The 19,812-nt window shown below is 42.0% G+C and overlaps 1 non-coding gene across 1 annotated transcript; it reads right to left on the bottom strand.

Moving 5' to 3' along the window:
• Positions 1 to 2,490: 2,490 nt before the first annotated feature.
• LOC122039299 lies at positions 2,491 to 2,597 on the bottom strand. The gene has a single exon (XR_006128151.1). It is a non-coding gene; the product is annotated as a small nucleolar RNA R71 (small nucleolar RNA).
• Between the last annotated feature and the right edge of the window lie 17,215 nt (positions 2,598 to 19,812).

Genomic DNA, 19,812 nt, shown 5'->3' with positions numbered 1-19,812 from the left:
TTTGGTTGTGTGGTGTAAGCCTAGCCGGCTAGCAGTGTTTTATTTGGTTTTGTATGGGCTTGTATTTTATGTTTATCCGCTGTATTGGTTTTGTTTCAGCCATGTAGGCTGATTATATATATATAACTGCATGGTTGTGTGTATATTCCAGCAACCTGTGGCTGATGTATATTACGCCTGTAGAAATGCTTTAGATTGTCACCCGTACAAGGGAGTTGCTCCAGAAATTTCTTCAGACAGGGACTCCTCTGGGCGTGACATTTTTATACTTCCAGCTTTCCTTTTAGCATATTTACTCTTTTGGTTCGGAGATCTGCTTTTTGTGCATTTTCTGTACACAAGAGTCGAAATTGGTGAAGATTATGCGTCCTCGGGCAAGCTTGGAAGGAATTGAAGGGAGAGAGCATCAGGCCGTGTACCACACACGGCCGTGTAGTTTTAACAGGAAGGGAAGAGGACATGGCCGTGTGAATCTCACATGGTCGTGTCTTGATTTGAAGAAATTAGAGCAGATGCCTTACATGGCCGTGTAGATCTACACGGCCGTGGGAGAAGCCTCGGTGGTGTGTGCTACACGACCGTGTAGCTGTGGCCGTGTGCGTCACACGGCCGTGCAGTTTTGGCAGAGAAGGAACTGGACATGGCCGTGTGAATCTCACACGGCCGTGTCACGGGGCCGTGTGGCGCCCGATTTCCTCCTCTATTTAAACCCTCCTTCATGAATTGAAAGGGGATCTCTCCCCCTTTGGGAGAAGGCAAGATTTGGTGGTTTCCTCCCATTCTTGGGAGGATTTCTGGGCGATTCTAAGGGAGTTCTTGACGATTTCGACTCCGGAGCGAGGATTGGATCCGAAGACGAGGCTTCTTCGTAGATAAGTTTTCTCTTTCCCCCTTTTCTTGGTTTCTTGGATTGGGGATTTAAGAAATGCTTGTAATCTTTATTTCTTCGGGTATTCTTCCTCGATTCATGGAGTAGATCTTGTATTTAGGATTAAGGGAGTATTTGTATGATGGATTGATGTAATCTCTTGTGGATTTGCCATTTTCTTGTTTCAATGACATTGTCTTGCTTGTATCAATTAGATCTTGAATGATTAATGGTGATTTGTGCTTAATTCTCATTCTTGATTGATTGTTTGGATTTCTTGTGGACTTTGTAAAGATAAACTCTCACTCGATCATCCGAGGGATCCACGTGACAGGTGCAAGCCCGTGTAAGGGCGTTTGAGAGATAATCTTGAAGAGGAAATAAGAATATTCAAGAGAGTAGGATGGATCTTGTGATTAATTTCTTGTATCTTGATAGATTAATAAGTTGTGGGCTTCTATGTTGATATCCGAGGAAGGCATAGTAATAGGTGCGCTTCTGTGTAAGGACAACGTAGGTTCACGTCTAATTGATCATATTTAGACACATTTCTCAGTCCTTAGCCGGTTATCTATTGCAAGAGAGAACCGGCAACTTTCTACAAGTGTTTGGCAATTGAGGGATAAGAATTGGTGAACCATTTACATTCAAGAAATCTTACAAAGAAACCGAAACTCCTAGAATCTCCCTTTATCATAACCCAAAACACTAAACTCTTGTTTGTTGATCTTTAATATTAGATTTGTTTACCTTCACTTTGCATTTGAAACAATTGGATAGTTGTTTAGCTAATTCGCATTGAGACATTTCTAGTGCTTATTCCAGTCCCTGTGGATACGATAATCTTTTATATTACTTGCGACATTTCCGTACACTTGCGGAGCGTAACAAGTTTTTGGTGCCGTTGCCGGGGACTGCGCTATAACATTAGGAATTATCAATTGAGTTAGACTAAACATAACATTTATTTTCCTTTCATATTGCATAGTTGTAACTGATCAGTAGATTTCTATTTTTACTTTCTTGTATAACTTTCACTTCTTGTTAATTCTTTTTGTACAAATTCAATTCTGCATTTTTGATTCTTTTATTTTTCTTTTTTTGTTGAATTGTCATTTGCTATCTTGTTCTTGTGTATGCGAAGATCTAACTTTGCAGGGGAATTCTTTCCTTTTGACCCTGAGATTGACAGAACTTTCCATAAAAGAAGAATTCTGCAAAGGCAAATTGAAGAACAGGAACATTTGAACATGGCGAATAGACCACTCAAGGATTATGCAGCACCTTATGCAAGAGGTTTTCGATCTAGTATTTCAAGACCTTCAGTGGAAGCTAATAACTTTGAGATCAAACCCGCAATTATATCTATGGTGCAACAGAACCAATTTGGTGGAGGACCTCATGAAGACCCCAATCAACACTTAGAGGTCTTTTATAAAATGTGTGGTACCATGAAAATGAATGGAGTTCCTTCAGAAGCAGTTAGATTATTATTATTTGGGTTTTCTTTAAGAGATAGGGCAAAGCAATGGCTGAATTCTTTGGCCCCTAATAGCATCACCACTTGGGAGCAGTGTGAGCAACAGTTTCTTGATAAATTCTATCCACCAAGCAAAACAGCTCGTATGAGGAATTTAATTGCAAGCTTCAAGCAAACTGACTCAGAATCTCTTTTTGAAGCATGGGATAGATATAATAGTATGCTCAGACAATGCCCACATCATGGGTTGGAAAGATGGTTAGTGTTGCACACTTTTTATAATGGTATCAACTATCATACCAAAGTGTCCCTTGATTTAGCTGCTGGAGGGGCACTTATGAACAAAAGTTTAGATGAAGCTGAAGAAATTATTGACAGTGTAGCACAAAATCATCATCAATGGGCAAATGAAAGAAGTGGTGGCTATTCTTCTGTAAACCCAACAATTAAAGTATCAGGGAAGTTTGATGTAGATGCGGTCACTCTTTTGTCTGCAAAATTGGACGCTCTTACAAAGAAATTTGAGAATATGGGAACTAGTGCTAATAAGGTCAATGCTATTAGTACATCTTGTGAAGTATGTGGGAGTTCAGAGCACTCAAATGACTCATGTCCATTGGGAGCTATCACTACACAAATCAATCAACTGGAACAATGTGATGCAATCATGAGTTACAATCAAAGGCAGAACAACCCATACTCAAATACTTATAACCCTGGATGGAAGAGCCATCCCAATTTTTCCTACAGAAATAATCAAGATCAAGGACCATCTATGGGGGCAAGACCAAATTTTCAAGCTAGGCAACAAAATTTTCAACATCTATCTTCTCAAGGCTTACCAAAGTCAAATATTGAAAAGATGCTTGAAGAAATTATCTCAAGTTAGAATGAAATGAAGCAAGATTTAGCAAAGCTCATTCAGAGAATGGATAATTCTGAAAAGCATCAAAAGATCCAGGATAGTCAAATTGCCCAACTAGCTTCCTCATCATCCAGAGCACCAGGACAACTTCCAGGAAAACCTGATGTGAATCCTATGGAGCATTGCAATAGAATTGAGCTTAAGAGCGGACGGACCTTGGGAGACTCCCAAGTGACTGCTCCAAAAGGGATACAAAAAGAAGAAGAGCTCTCTCCTCTTATACCAAATCAGATTCAAGCTAATGAGGAGAGTACCATTGAGGTTGAAGAGACTCTTCCACTGAACCATCAGAGTAAAGCTGTCCCTTTTCCTCAGAGACTTACAATGCTCAAGAAAGATGAAGAATTTGGCATGTTTTTAGAAAAAGTTAAGGAAATTTGTGTAGAGGTACCTCTTATTGATGCTATTCTTCAAATGCCTAGATTTGCCAAATTCCTGAAGGATCTCATGTCAAACAAGAGAAGAAGAGGAGAGGTTGAGACCATTGCGCTTAGTGAGGAATGTAGTGCTATTTTGGAGAAGAACACTTCCCCAAAACTAAAGGACCCAGGGAGATTTTATATTCCTTGCAACATAGGAAAAGAATTTTTTGAAAAAGCTTTTTGTGATTTGGGGGCAAGTGTTAGCCTCATTCCCTATTCAATTTGTAATAAATTAGGTCTCAAAAACATTAAACTTACTACTATGGCACTTTAACTTGCCGATCATTCCTGCAGGTACCCTTTGGGTATTATAGAAGATGTGCCAGTAGAGGTGGATGGGAATGTTATTCCCACAGATTTTGTCGTGTTGGACATGGAAGAGGACCCCAGGATTCTATCATATTAGGAAGACCTTTCCTTGCTACAGCTGGAGTTATAATTGATGTCAAAAATCATAAGCTTTCTTTGGTAATTGGTAAGGAAAGGTTGGAATATGATTTATCTAATATCTCTAACCATGTCTCGTCTCTTTTAAATGCTTGTAGCAGGACAAGCATTTATAAACTTGAGGAATGGAATTTCCATCCTCATGGAAGGCCACCAAACGAAGGAGACAATGTGGTGGAAGATGTTGGGAGAAGATCTCCCAACAAAAACGAAAAGTATATCTGTCCTCCAAGGGCGAGGAAAAGAAGTGAATGATCAAGTTTGGTCGAGCTAAAGACCTTAAACAAGCACTTCTTGGGAGGCAACCCAAGGGTTCTTTTAGTTAGTTTTGATTTGTATTTTAATTTCTTTTAGTTTGATGCATTCTTTTGATTTTGTTTTCAGGTTAGGTGCAAAATAGAGCCCAACCGTGTGCTATACACAGCCAGGCAAAGGTTGCAGAGAAGGGAAGTGCTTGGGCCGTGTCATCCAGACACGGCCGTGTAGGATCTCCCGAGGAGAAAAAGGTCTAGGCCGTGTCTCAAACACGGCCGTGTAAAGAATCCCGAGGAGAAAAAGGTCTAGGCCGTGTCCCAGACACGGCTGTGCGAAGAATCCAGAGAAGGAAGAGGGGGAGGCCGTGTGGATCTGCACGGCCCGTGTAGGAGAGTTATTAAAGTCTTCTTTCTACCTTACACGACCAGATCTTGGCCGTGTTCCGCACACCCCCAACTCTCCAAAACATCTCTTTCTCTCCCAATCTCTTAAAAACTCCTCTCTAATCTCTCAAGATCTCTTAGATCCGGATTCTCCTCCTCTCTAAGACTTGGACTTTTTGTTCTCCTAACCTAAGATCTTTGCTCTTTGAAGTTTTGTTCTTTGAGTTCCATTTTTCCAACCCTAGATAATTCTTCCCCTATCTAAACTCATCAAGATGTCCAACATTTTGAAGAAACTTCGTAAAGGAGGTGGTGGATCCAGTGGAGAAAAAGAGAAGGAGCCATCAAGGGACAAAGGAAAACAACCAGTGAAGGGCAAAGGCAAAAGGACTTCACGCAACGAAGGTAATGACAATGAATTCAATATTGTGTTTAGAAATGATGATCAAGTAACTAGATTTGCAATTCTTGTCAATAGAAAGATAGTGTGTACTAGATATATGGACCCAACTGTTCTTGATATGCTTGGAATTAGGGAAGATGTAGATTTGATGATTGGGTTTTTGGATTGGAGTGATATTATGTACACACATTTGCTTACATATCCTCGTCTTGTTTTGGAATTTTTAAGTTCATTGGATGTCCATTTTACTAATGAAGATGATTATTTTGGAAAAATCTCATTTAGACTAATGAATCAAGAATTTCTATGGGCATTTAGTGACTTTAATTCTTGTTTTGGATTAACCACTGGTAGCCCTCGTAGGTTTGATCCAAGGTTTAATTGGAATCATTTTTGGAATGCAATAACTGGGTTAGATCAACCTTATGAGCCTTCAAGAGCTAAGGCCTCCAATATGCAAAACCCCATCTTTAGGTATCTACATAGAGTCATGAGTAAAACTATTTTTGGTAGGGGAGAGAGTGATGGGGTGGTTAAAAAGATAGAGCTTTATGCTTTATGGGCTATGCTTTATAAGGTTGAATTTGATTCTTGTTTTGGATTAACCACCGGTAGCCCTCGTAGGTTTGATCCAAGGTTTAATTGGAATCATTTTTGGAATGCAATAACTGGGTTAGATCAACCTTATGAGCCTTCAAGAGCTAAGGCCTCCAATATGCAAAACCCCATCTTTAGGTATCTACATAGAGTCATGAGTAAAACTATTTTTGGTAGGGGAGAGAGTGATGGGGTGGTTAAAAAGATAGAGCTTTATGCTTTATGGGCTATGCTTTATAAGGTTGAATTTGATTCTGGTTTTCATTTTGTTCAAACCTTATTAAGATCTGCTAGGGCATCATCGGGATCAATTGTTTTTGGTGGTTTGATTACCCGAATAGCTTATAATTTAAATCTTGATGTTGATGGGTTGGAAATAATTCATGGTAATGACATGATTGACATTGATGCATGTCTTGCTATGAAAATGATCGTTCAGGATGAGAATGGTTTCGCGTTTCCTAGGAGGAGTGGTTCTCCTTTACCCCTTCCTTTTCCTGAACGAACTACTATTCGTAACCCGGCTAATTGGGTAATTTCTGAGTTAGATTTTGAGGATAACCCTTCTATACCTGGAGACACTGAGCCACATCATGAGCCCTCGTCATCTGGACACCCGCAGCCTTCTAGTTTTATGGAGCCTGCTAGGCATTCTTTTGCATATGGCACGGGATCTTCTAGGTTTGATTTTTCAGATTTTCGTACGTCTCTAGAATCACTTCATGAGAAGCAAGATGCCCAACGAAAAATGTTGGAGGGGCGCTTCTCTTTATCTGATGATCAGTTTAGGGAGGTACAAAATCATTTTCAGTTTACGAGGAATTTTCAAGGTCAAATGGCTGAGTTTGTGCAGGATTATGATACTGATCAAGTTAGGATGAGAGATTTAATGTAGAGCATGATGCTTACTAGCCAACAAGTAGATGCTATATATGAGTATCATAGATCCTTGGGTGAGATTCCAGGTTTTCCTAGTTTTCCTATTGGCCAACCACGTCGTAGACCCCCTTTCCCTCGTCCACCTCCACCTCCTCCACCATATTGATTTCATCGGGACGATGAAAAGTTTAAGTCTGGGGGGGTGTCATGTACTGTTTAGTTTGGTTTTCAGTTTTTAGTTTTGTTAGTTTTTCATGTTGGTTCTTATTTTCATTACTTGTTGCTTTATTTTGCTTGTTTTTGAAATAATCATGGCAATTTTTGAGAACATCAAATCTTCACTTATATGCTTTCTTGGATTCAAGTGAAATGTTAGCACGATTATTGTCTTGATTTATGATGTTCGAATGATGCTAGTAGTAAACTTTGTGTAGTTCTTTTTTCTATCTTGGGAAGCATTAATAAGCTAAGAATCTTATGGTGATGAGTTTTAGTTTTGGTTCAACCTTAAGGATTTTATCTTCACTACACTTGTGCTTGATGCTTGAATAGTTGATGTCATTGAAATAGTCATGATTCATCTTGTTTGCTTAGTACTTGGTTTCCATGGTGATTTCTCAACTTTCATTTTGGTTACTGGATGAGGCTCAAATCATTAAAGCTCATTTGGAAAAATCAAAATATCCCAACATGTGTGCTAAAAGCACATTTGTGAATAAGTTTTGCACAATGCAAACACTTATAAAAAAAATAAAAAAATAATAATAATAAAGGATATAAAAAACAGTTGTCATGAGTAGAATCTAGCAAGTCACCCCTTTGAGACTGAGTTAGGTTACTGGGGAAATGACTGCTTAGCTTCCCTTGAGATTGAGCACACCTTTGAGACCTTGGGTTAGTTGAGAAATATGAACCAAGTGAATGGTGAGTAAGTGTCTATCACTGGTTACTTGTCTTTCACTGGAAACACAAGGAATTCAAATTTGATGACGACTTGACTAGGACATGGATTGAAACTTGAAGGGTGTTGAGTTACTTTTACACTGTGCACAAGATTCTTATGCTTGAACCATACTTTACTTATTTCCATGATCACGCTTGTTAATGAAACTTTTTGATAGAGTTAGGAAAGTGCACTAGGTTTTATGAATGTGTTGTAGAACATATGAATTTAGACTGCAACATTTTTCTTGAGGACAAGAAAAGGTTTAAGTCTGGGGGTGTGATGTGCGTAGATTATATACTCTTTTATGTATGTTTTTACACACATTTACATACTTTGAGCATGCTTGATCTATGCATTTTTATACTTCCAGCTTTCCTTTTAGCATATTTACTCTTTTGGTTCGGAGATCTGCTTTTTGTGCATTTTCTGTACACAGGAGTCGAAATTGATGAAGATTATGCGTCCTCGGGCAAGCTTGGAAGGAATTGAAGGGAGAGAGCATCAGGCCGTGTACCACACACGGCCGTGTAGTTTTAACAGGAAGGGAAGAGGACATGGCCGTGTGAATCTCACATGGCCGTGTCTTGATTTGAAGAAATTAGAGCAGATGCCTTACATGGCCGTATAGATCTACACGGCCGTGTGAGGTTTCCAGAGGCTAAGCAGGTGGTGGTCGTGTGCACCACACGGCCGTGTAGCATTTCCAGAGAACAGAGTCACACGGCCGTGCAGCTTTGGCAGAGAAGGAACTGGACATGGCCATGTGAATCTCACACGACCGTGTCACGGGGCCGTGTGGCGCCCGATTTCCTCCTCTATTTAAACCCTCCTTCATGAATTGAAAGGGGATCTCTCCCCCTTTGGGAGAAGGCAAGATTTGGTGGTATCCTCCCATTCTTGGGAGGATTTCTGGGCGATTCGAGGGGAGTTCTTGACGATTTCGACTCCGGAGCGAGGATTGGATCCGAAGACGAGGCTTCTTCGTAGATAAGTTTTCTCTTTCCCCCTTTTCTTGGTTTCTTGGATTGGGGATTTAAGAAATGCTTGTAATCTTTATTTCTTCGGGTATTCTTCCTCGATTCATGGAGTAGATCTTGTATTTAGGATTAAGGGAGTATTTGTATGATGGATTGATGTAATCTCTTGTGGATTTGCCATTTTCTTGTTTCAATGACATTATCTTGCTTGTATCAATTAGATCTTGAATGATTAATGGTGATTTGTGCTTAATTCTCATTCTTGATTGATTGTTTGGATTTCTTGTGGACTTGGTAAAGATAAACTCTCACTCGATCATCCGAGGGATCCACGTGACAGGTGCAAGCCCGTGTAAGGACGTTTGAGAGATAATCTTGAAGAGGAAATAGGAATATTCAAGAGAGTAGGATGGATGTGATTAATTTCTTGTATCTTGATAGATTAATAAGTTGTGGGCTTCTATGTTGATATCCGAGGAAGGCATAGTAATAGGTGCGCTTCTGTGTAAGGACAACGTAGGTTCACGTCTAATTGATCATATTTAGACACATTTCTCAGTCCTTAGCCGGTTATCTATTGCAAGAGAGAACCGGCAACTTTCTACAAGTGTTTGGCAATTGAGGGATAAGAATTGGTGAACCATTTACATTCAAGAAATCTTACAAAGAAACCGAAACTCCTAGAATCTCCCTTTATCATAACCCAAAACACTAAACTCTTGTTTGTTGATCTTTAATATTAGATTTGTTTACCTTCACTTTGCATTTGAAACAATTGGATAGTTGTTTAGCTAATTCGCATTGAGACATTTCTAGTGCTTATTCCAGTCCCTGTGGATACGATAATCTTTTATATTACTTGCGACATTTCCGTACACTTGCGGAGGGTAACACTTCTATGTATTCGTTAGTGCGCAAGCGGAATAATACAATACAAATTACGAATACGAAAGCTAAAGATAAAGAAAAGAACAAGCAAACCAATGCACGTCGATGTAACGTGGTTCGGAGATGATGCTCCTACTCCACGTCTGTCCGTAAGGTGTACGATCCCTCAATCCGTCGGTGGATTAGTCCCCGGAAACTCCGGCTAGCTCAAACCGCTCCTTGTGGGTGGAGAAACCTCACCACAACTTCAACCAAGAACACTTGGACACAAGAGATCCTTGAGCACTTTGGTGACTACTAATTAGGCTTTAACCCAGTCTAATTTCGTCACCTTGGCCGGCCATCCCAAGCTCCTTCTTATAGAGCTTGGAACAAATTAGTAAGCTGATTTGCCCGTTACCAGTCGACTGGTCCTTGCACCAGTCGACTGGTGCCATCCCAACGGCTCTCTCAACGGCTCTCTACAGTGCACCAGTCGACTGCTACAGTCATCAGTCGACTGCTACAGTTCTGCTACTGTAGTGCTACAGTACTACTACAGTAACGCTACAGTGCTGCTACAGTAAACCTACTTTTAGGATTTTACCTCGAGTACATTCACTCAGCACTCGTTCTCGCCCGACCAACCTAGACCTAGCCTTCTAGCCTCCTCCATCAGCCTTGCGTCCCTCGGATGCCTCCCTATCCTTCACGTCTTGCCTTCTGGAGCTTCCATCGGCCTTGTCATTGTTGTCGGGTCTTCCTTTGCCAAGAGGTCGCGCCTTCGGGACTTCATCCATTGCCAAGTCACACTTGGACTTACGTTGCCAAGACTACATGCTCGGACTTACACCGCCAAGACTCATCCTTGGACTTTCCTCCTTGGCCAAGATCACACTTGGACTTACGTTGCCAAGACTACATGCTTGGACTTACACCGCCAAGACTCATCCTTGGATTTTACTTGTTGTACCTGTATCCTGCACACTCACATTGCATATCAAATACAACAATAAATCTAACTTAAACCTTTGCCCAAACATCAAAACCTAAGGCATCTAGATTGCTTCAACAAAAACTATCTGTGTTTTCTGGTAGAGCCAGAATGGGAGTACTAGTCAATCTCCTCTTTAGCTCACTGAAGTTGTTCTCACAGTTCTCTGTCCACTGAAATTTTCTGTTCTTTCTGGTAAGAGCTGTCAGTGGGGAGTCTATCCTAGAGAAGTCCTCTACGAATTTTCTGTAATAGCCCGCTAATCCTAGGAAGCTTCTGATCTCACTGGCGTTCTTAGGTCTTTTCCAGTTACTCACAGCCTCTATCTTGCTGGGGTCTACCATGACACCATCCTTGGAGATGATGTGACCCAGAAAGGACACCTGATCGAGCCAGAATTCACACTTCGTGAACTTGGCGTACAGCTGGTTTTGCCGAAGGATCTCTAGTACTGTCTTCAGGTGCTCTGCGTGTTCTTCCTGAGTTCTGGAATAGATAAGGATGTCATTGATGAATACGATAACGAACTTATCTAAGTATTCTCTGAATACTCTGTTCATGAGGTCCATGAAAGTAGCTAGAGCATTTGTCACGCCGAAGGGCATGACTACGAACTCATAGTGTCCGTATCTGGTCCTGAAAGCCGTCTTGGGTATATCCCCCTCTTTAACCCTCACTTGGTGATATCCCGATCTGAGATCTATCTTAGAGAACGCTGCTGCTCCCTTTAGCTGATCAAACAGGTCATCTATTCTGGGAAGAGGATACCTGTTCTTGATTGTGACTTGGTTTAGTGCTCTGTAATCTATACACAGGCGCATGCTCCCGTCCTTCTTCTTCTTCACGAACAGTATAGGCGCTCCTCATGGTGAGTGACTAGGACGTACGAAGCCCTTGTCAAGCAGCTCCTGTAGTTGCTCCTGAAGTTCCTTCAGTTCTGCTGGAGCCATGCGGTAGGGTGCTTTGGAGATGGGATTTGTACCGGGAATAAGTTCTATCTCAAATTCTATCTCCCTGTCTAGTGCTAGGCCTGGTAACTCCTCAGAAAACACTACTGGGTAGTCACATACGACTCGGACCTCCTCTAGCTTTCGGTCCTTGTCCTGGCTGCTACTGACTACATGTGGTAAGAATCCCGTACATCCTGAATCTAGTAGTTTCTGTGCCTTCAGAGCTGAGAGAAACTTCTTGGCCTTTCTCTTTGGTTCTCCGACGAACCCAAACTGCACTCCTGCTTCGGGTTGGAATACAATTCTCTGTTTACGACACTCTATAGAGGCACCGTACTTCATCAGAAAGTCCATTCCAAAAATGATATCGTAATCAGTCATATCTAGCACCATCAGATCACAAAAGAGTTCTTTGTCTGCTATAATGACTGCCACTACTCTGAGCCAGTGCTTGGATGCCATAATTTCTCCCGAAGGTAGTGTTGTCAGAAACTGACCACTGAATACCTTTGGGGGTACTGCTAACTTTTCGGCGAATGCCCTGGATATATAAGAATGGGTTGCCCCAGTATCGAATAAGACAGTTGTACTTTGCTGTAAAATACTAATCTGACCTGTAACAACTGTCGAGGCATTCGCTACATCCTCTCTGGTGAGTGAATAGATCCTTGCGTTCGTCGTGGATGAGGGGGCTTCTAGTCTGCCCTGGCTGATGGATGGACCGTCTAAAGCAGCCTGCATCTGGTGTAACTGGGCTGGCTGGCCTCCATACTAAATCGGCTGTGGTTGAGGAACACCGGTCTTGTTCGGGCACTGCTTAGCTATATGCCCCTCTTGTCCACATTCGAAGCATCCCCGTGTTGTTGGGTTTTTTGGGCCGCGAAAACTGCTTTTTCGCGTCGCGGAAACCCCGAAAGCCCCTAACCAACGGATCCGTGCAAAGAAAAATTTGAAAAACATACGAATACGAGTTTCTACCTAGATCTACACTTAGATCTATGAAAGAAAGGTTATACCTTTGAAGCGAAACCCTTCGCGTTCCCGCTCGTCAAAATGGTGTCGGATCTCGAAGTTGCCAACGTAGACAACTCTCTATATGTATCCACACAAACAAGTAGGTGGAGAAAAACCACACAAAAGGTGTGCTAGCACCTTTGGATGGTTCGGCCAAGAGAGGAGAGGGAGAGCAAAATTGGAGCAAGGAAGAAGATGAAGGAATGAATGAGATTAATTCACAAAATGAAAAACCATCAACCCATTCATGTGGCCGACCACATTAAGAGGGGGTGTAACTCCCATGGAATGCCAAGAGTCACAACTCTTGGTAACTCCCATGAGGTGGCATCCCACTTAAGCAACCATGATGATGTGGAGCATCATCATTGGCCCACTCAATGCCAACTCACCAATGAGGTGGCATAAAGTCAAGTCAAACTTGACTCTTCATCTTCCTCTCAAGTCAAGTCAAACTTGACTTAATCTCTCTCATGGTTGATCTAATCCAACCATTTAATTCAAGCTAATTTAATATAATGAATCTAATTCATTTAATTAAATTGATTCAATGAGTCATAATCCAAATTAGACTCATTAAACACATGAATCAACTTGAGTCTAACTCAATTAGCCCAATTAGGATTACTCTTAATCCGATTTGATTCATCAAATGAATCTAATCCTCTTGGTTCATCATATGAACCTAATCTCCATCTAATTGTCCTTAGTGTGTGACCCTATAGGTTCTTGTAACGTTGGCAATGCCCCTAAACCCATTTAGGAGCATAAGTAATGAGCGGTATCTAGCAACACATCATTAATACCCAATGTTACAAGAATGTTGAGATCCAACATCACCTTTGTGACTACTAATTGTGACTCCTCACAAAATAAAACAAGTGTCCTTCTATCCTAGACATCTAGATTGATCAATGTGAGGCATTGACCGTGTCATCCTCTGATCAATCTAAATCCTGAACTCCAAGTAGACTCACTAAATCAAATGAGCTCAATATCTCATATTGACTCATTTGGACATGGCCATGCACTTCGTGGTCTCACTCTATCAAGAATACCGATGTCTCTCCCGTCATATAGGAGGGATAGATCCCATCTACATCACTCACATCTCTCCGCATAATTTGTTACATACCCAGTAATCGCCTTTATAGTCCACCCAGTTACGGGTGACGTTTGACGAAACTAAAGTACATAACTCCTTATGTAGGGAACCATGGTGACTTCAGGTCTAAGGACTAGTAGTCATACTAATAGCCACATGAGAAAGTATATGACACTCATATAACGATCCATGATACTTTCTCATGGCGGGTCATTTAGTATACATTCTCTAATGCATACCCATGTGTCAACTTGATATCTCTATATCCATGACTTGTGAGATCAAGTCATCGAGTTGACCTACATGCTAGTCTTATTGCATTAACATTGTCCCTGAATGTTAATACTCGACTAGGAATGATTAAGAGTAGTGTTCCCTATATCATCTCACTATCGATTCAACCAATCGATTGATATAGGTAAGAACCTTCTACTCAAGGACGTTATTATACTTAATTTATTTGGCACCAATACAAATAAGTATAATAACCAAAAACCAAATGCCTTTATTTATATAGAATATGTTGGTGCGGTTAGCACAAACGATTTAACCCAGGTTTTGATGAATGACAAATCAGGTTAAGTTAGTCTGTTGTTGTCTAACACTCTGATCGAGTGTGCAGGAGAAGCCCAGACAGGTCGACGAGCTGACCGGATGTCTGGCACGAAGCCCAGCTAGGTCGACGGGCTGACCGGATAGCTGGCGAGAAGTCCAAGCGGGTCGACGGGCTGACCGAACTCTTGGCGAGAAGTCCAGCTAGGTCGATGGGCTGACCGGATAGCTGGCGAGAAGTCCAGACGGGTCGAAGGGCTGACCGGACGTCTGGCAGGTGCGTAAAGGTAAGTCACTGGAAGGGAGTGACTGTGAGGACGCGTTCCCGGGAAGGGAACATTAGGCGTCGATCCGGCTTAGATCCATTTCGGATATCTAAGTCGAGATCGTGACTAGATTTCGGTCTCGGAAAGACGGAATCTAAGTCATACTTTTTCATATCAAACTCATGAACTGTGCTAACACTTTGTTTTGCAGGAAATTTATTATACTTGCCTCGGACTAACCTTGTCTTGCAAGAGAAGGACCTATTCTGGAGAAAGGTGGTCCGGGCGCCTGGAGGGGATCCGGGCGCCCGGAAGGGATCCAGGCGCCCGGGAGGCAAGTTTTATCCCGATTGCGCGTTGCCACGTGGAGCTCACTGGTTGAACCTGCCACATCTCACCAGGGCGCCTGGAAGGGATCCGGGGTGCCCTGAGCTTCATATAAAAGAAGGGGCAGGGGTAGAGCTTCAACAAGAACTTAGAATCCAAGATCTGCTGCTCTGTGCTCTTGCGACGCCACGAAAAGCTCTCCGACTCAGTGCTGGTTTTGTTTTAATTCTATTGTCGGTATTTTCTTTATCTGTCTGTCACGCCCCCAAAGGAGTTCCTGTCAGACAAAAATCCGGCAGAACCTCCCCTGTACCGGTGACAATCTGAAGCATCACTACAAGCAAAATACATTAGCCACATGCGGCTGGAATATTTATATACACAACCACGCAGTTATAATAACAGCCCACACGGCTGGAATGAAACAATCATAACCACGCAGTTATATATAAAACAGCGCACACAGCGGAAAAACGAAAACGGAAAGCCCAATACAACACAATCAACACACTGCTAGCCGGCTAGGCTTATACAACAAATACAACACCAAAACCATAAGATAGCCACACGGCTATACACAAATACAATGCCAAAAATAAGAAAAGAATATACAAAAGAAAACAATCACGATCTTCGGATGTGACGTAGGACCCGGCAGACAGGATACTCCGAGCGACACTCCAACCATCTACCCAAACATAAATATATACATGGTGGTGAGTATAGGTAACTCAATGGAAAAGATAGTGCATGGTCTATACATAAAACATGGAGATCACAAGTATACAGTCCCAGTAGAGAATAAGAACAAGATCATACCATCATAATCAATGCATCTGAACATACCTGACATTATAACCTAACATAAACTGTACAAACCACAACTAACATAATGACGAATACATACCCAATCTGGAAGCGACACGTGGTACAATGATCAGTAAACTCACCGGATCTGCAACAGATATACCCGTGACACCTGTACAATATAAGTACGACTGCATATACATGTAAAATAAATGACATGTATGCAGCATGGCAACCAAATGCAACAATCATATCGCAAACAAATGCAACATACCACAAACACATGCAACTAGTATCTAGTAGGCATGTATGCAAATATAACCCCCAGATGCACCGTGCATCTTATGCAAAAGTGCATGCATGTTCCATGGTCACCCCCGCCACCTCTCCGAACACCACGACCCCTGTATGGCCGAGAGGCTTGGGTCTGTGACGACTGTACTACCCTCCAGCCCACTATATAGTGGTCGAGGCGGACAGTCCGCTAGTAGCTATCTAACTACATAGCATCAGGGTCCCTGACTGCTCACAACGCCGGATCTCACTAAACCTCGTGACCGGGTGGCACGACAGGACTAGCAGCAACTGCTCCAACTACCACTACCCATGAGTGGCCGAGTGTGCGGTGCTAAACCAAACCTGCTGATGACTCTCTCAACCACAAGGGAGACAATAGTCATCAGATGCAATGAATGATGAACATGATATATATATATAATCATCATCCATGCAACACCCCAAACCTCATAAATACCTCCAACAAGAGTATAATCGTCATGATAAATCCACACATCCCACCCAACACATGTACACAACTACACATGTATAATCAACTCAGAATCTCCAATAATCCCCCTGGACACATATGCACCGATTGTAAATACAATCAACATGTATCCTCCAATAATAAACACATCAGACACGTGTATAAACCACAGACGTACAATCAACACAACTCCTCCAAAAGTACATAACAAATACGGATATACACACCACATGTAAATGCACGGTCAACCAGATGACTCCTCTACACATACCCACCTATATACAGTCCACATCATATACCCAATCAGCATGATAATACCAGCCACCCGACAATCCCTACAGGACATACTCTACACATGTAATCACCATAGAGTAGATATCAAGAGTTAAGGCTGTATATGAATTAAATAGATCATCACAAGGGTCAAGCATAAGTATCATGCAGGAAAAACAGCAACCGATCATGATATAAGATAAAGCAGCCTAATTCATCCAATAATAACCATGCACTAAGTTTCAAAGAAACTATAAAGAGGTCAAGGAAGAAATACCCGCCTTGATACGTAGATCGTGCCAAGTAATCCCGTGTCAAGACGCTCGTCCCGAATCCAAGTCCTGCGATCAATATATATTTTATTTAGCTAATTTCATATGAATTAAAATAGCTAAATAAAATCCCTACCCAATCAGGATAACTCCACTCAAATCTGATCTCTGATTAATCCTCCAAATAATCCTTTATCACACTCCTTCTATATCCCAACATAATCCATAATCTATTAATCAATCCAAAACTCATTAATCAACCCATCTTAAATCCAACTCACATAATTCATCATCAATCAAACACTAATCCAAACTCATCATAAATCCTTCTAAATCCACTAATCAGTCCAATATTCAATCCAAATCAATATATCAAAGCTGAATTCCAATAACAAACATGAAATCATGATATTCATCCAATCCCAATACAACTTAATCCAACTTAATATAATAAATCCATAGCACAACTTACCCAAACCGAATGTGAAATCCCTCAATTAAAGAACCAGCAGCTGCTATGTAGAAATGGATCTCCCTCTTCAATTCAAACACCTCCATTCACCTTCCATACATCCAAAACAAAGAATTAAACCCTAAATCATACTCCACATTCCTTTAGCTAACAACTTACCCAAATCTCTGATAACTGTAGGTGAAACACGATCAAAGAGTTCACTGCCGAGATTGGATCGCCAGAATTGTGGATTCGCCAAACTGACCGAAGCTACAAGAACAGCCAAGAATCAAATCTCTACATCTCAAATCCGAAATAGAGATTAGACTACTAGAAGAACTAATACAAGCCTTACCTTACTCCAATTTCTGCATCGGTAATCCGTCCACACTAAGGATCAGTAGCTGAGCAACGCCAACGAGAAAGAGGAACCAAAATCCAGTGAAGTGGAGCTCCCTGATCCAAGCTCCGACGACAAGGAGACGCTGGACATCCACCAGAGGCAACTAGGGCTCGAATCCCCCCTCCCTCACCGAGCCCTAGCCTAGCCGTGCCCTAGCCTCGCCATGCCCTAGCCGCTGAGGAACAACCGATCGCGAGCAAGAAACCCCTGAGGACGTAATCGCTCCGCCGGAGATGATGGGTACCGTCGAGTTCCGGCGACACCTTCCCTCTGACGACGCGTGATGACTAGATCACGGTGGAAGAAGCCTCTCCGTCGTCGTCGAGTTGTCTGCTCGCGAGGAAGAAAGGAAAATGAGGGGAAGAAGAATCGGTAGCCGGTAGCCTGCCTCCTCAATGCTCCGGTGGCTGCCCTATGTCGGCGACGCCGAGAGGGGAGGAGAGGAGAATCGCTGGTGGTGAGGCTCGGGACGAAGAAATCGCCGGAGAGGGGGAGATTTAGGGCGCGATTTGAGGAGGAGATCGGGGAGATCGAGAGGGAAGAAGTGGGTTCGGGTGAGGAAAGGGGAAAACGGCGATTTGGGGAAAAAAAATAAACGAAAATGAATTTATAATTGAAAACATTTCCTCACTTAAACGGGTATCCCAAACAGGTCTTATCCGCACCCGCCGATCGGTCCCCTCAAAACCCTCCGTACGAACTCCGAAAAATTCTCAGAAAATTTCTAAAAATTCTAGAAAAATCCAATAAGATTTTTCGTCCAGTAATATTTATTATTTAATCTTACGGTATCTTACATTCTCCCCCACTAATAAAAATTTGGTCTCCAAATTTACTGGTCAACTCAGGGATCCTCATCCAAGGGTAACATCCAAACAACATCCTCATCCGCTACTCCATCATAACATCATAAATAAATCTCCAACCCTAGTATCATAAACATATCTCCAAACATGATAATCCTCCTCCAAGTGACTAGCGACAACTCTGTGAGCTATAAACTCACCCTACTCCCGCTACTCCCACTCTGCTATCTAGCCAACTGCGGGATAAATCAACTACCTCTGAAATCTAAAATCCACTATAAACAGATCCTCCAACATCTATATAAATCGCTCAAACTATCCATCAGTCTGAGATGAAAATCTATACTAAAGTGAAACTCCTAATCCAAAGTCTGCTGTAACCATAATCAAAACCATGATATGAAATCACTGATCTCCATCCAAAACAATACTCAAAGATACATCATCCAGTCCCATAATCCCTCTAGAGTATGATCCTGCTACTCAATCCAAAAGAATTCGCCTTACAAATCGACAGTTAGGGAGCCAAGTTGTCATCCAATAATGATTACCCAAACCAAAATATCCTCTCCTAGTCCTGGATAATCCCACAACAAAATCCGTCATAACATGCTCCCAACTCCACTCTAGTATCCAAATCAACGGAGGCAATCCTACTAATCTCTGATGCTCAGCCTCCACTTGCTGACATAATAGACATCAAGCTACAAAATCCGCGATGTGTTTCTTCATATCGTTCCACCAACAAGAGTGCTCTCATATCTCCACATAGCAGATGTCACCCGAATGTATCGCAAATCCAGGTCAAGGTGTTTCCTGAAGTAACTCCTCCTGAATAAGAAGTGACTCGGGAACACACATGATCTCCCACGAAAATAAAGAATCTCATTCTCTTTACACGAGAATTCTCACTACCAGCACGAGACTACTCCGCTCATGCTACATCGGAACTGCACCGACTCCCAGATACGATACATCTGTGTAGAGTACAAATCCGTCTACACTAGAAAGTACAACTAAGACAGTGCAGGTAACACTTCTCGTTTCAACTCCTGAAACTGATCTCATAAGCGTTTATCCAGGAAAATTTCATACTCATCCTGAACAGTCCCGTCAACGGCATAAATACTGGAGAAAACCCTCAATCAATCTCTGGTAATATCCAGCCAGACCAATGGAACAGCGAGTCTCCGGTATAGACTACGACTACTCCCAACTGATAACAACCTCTATCTCCTGTGGATCTACTAATATCCTCTACTAAACACAACGTGCCCCAGAAACTCGTAAAAGACAATCACAATCCGTACTACTAACTTCACATATAGATGTTCTCGTCGAAACATCCCTAGAACTATGCGAAGCTAGTGTACA

This window comes from Zingiber officinale, chromosome 1A, assembly GCF_018446385.1.
Source record: "Zingiber officinale cultivar Zhangliang chromosome 1A, Zo_v1.1, whole genome shotgun sequence".
In the NCBI taxonomy this organism is placed as follows: Eukaryota; Viridiplantae; Streptophyta; class Magnoliopsida; order Zingiberales; family Zingiberaceae; genus Zingiber; species Zingiber officinale.
The sequence above is the reverse complement of the archived record's forward strand: the minus strand, read 5'-3'. Positions and strand labels throughout refer to the sequence as shown.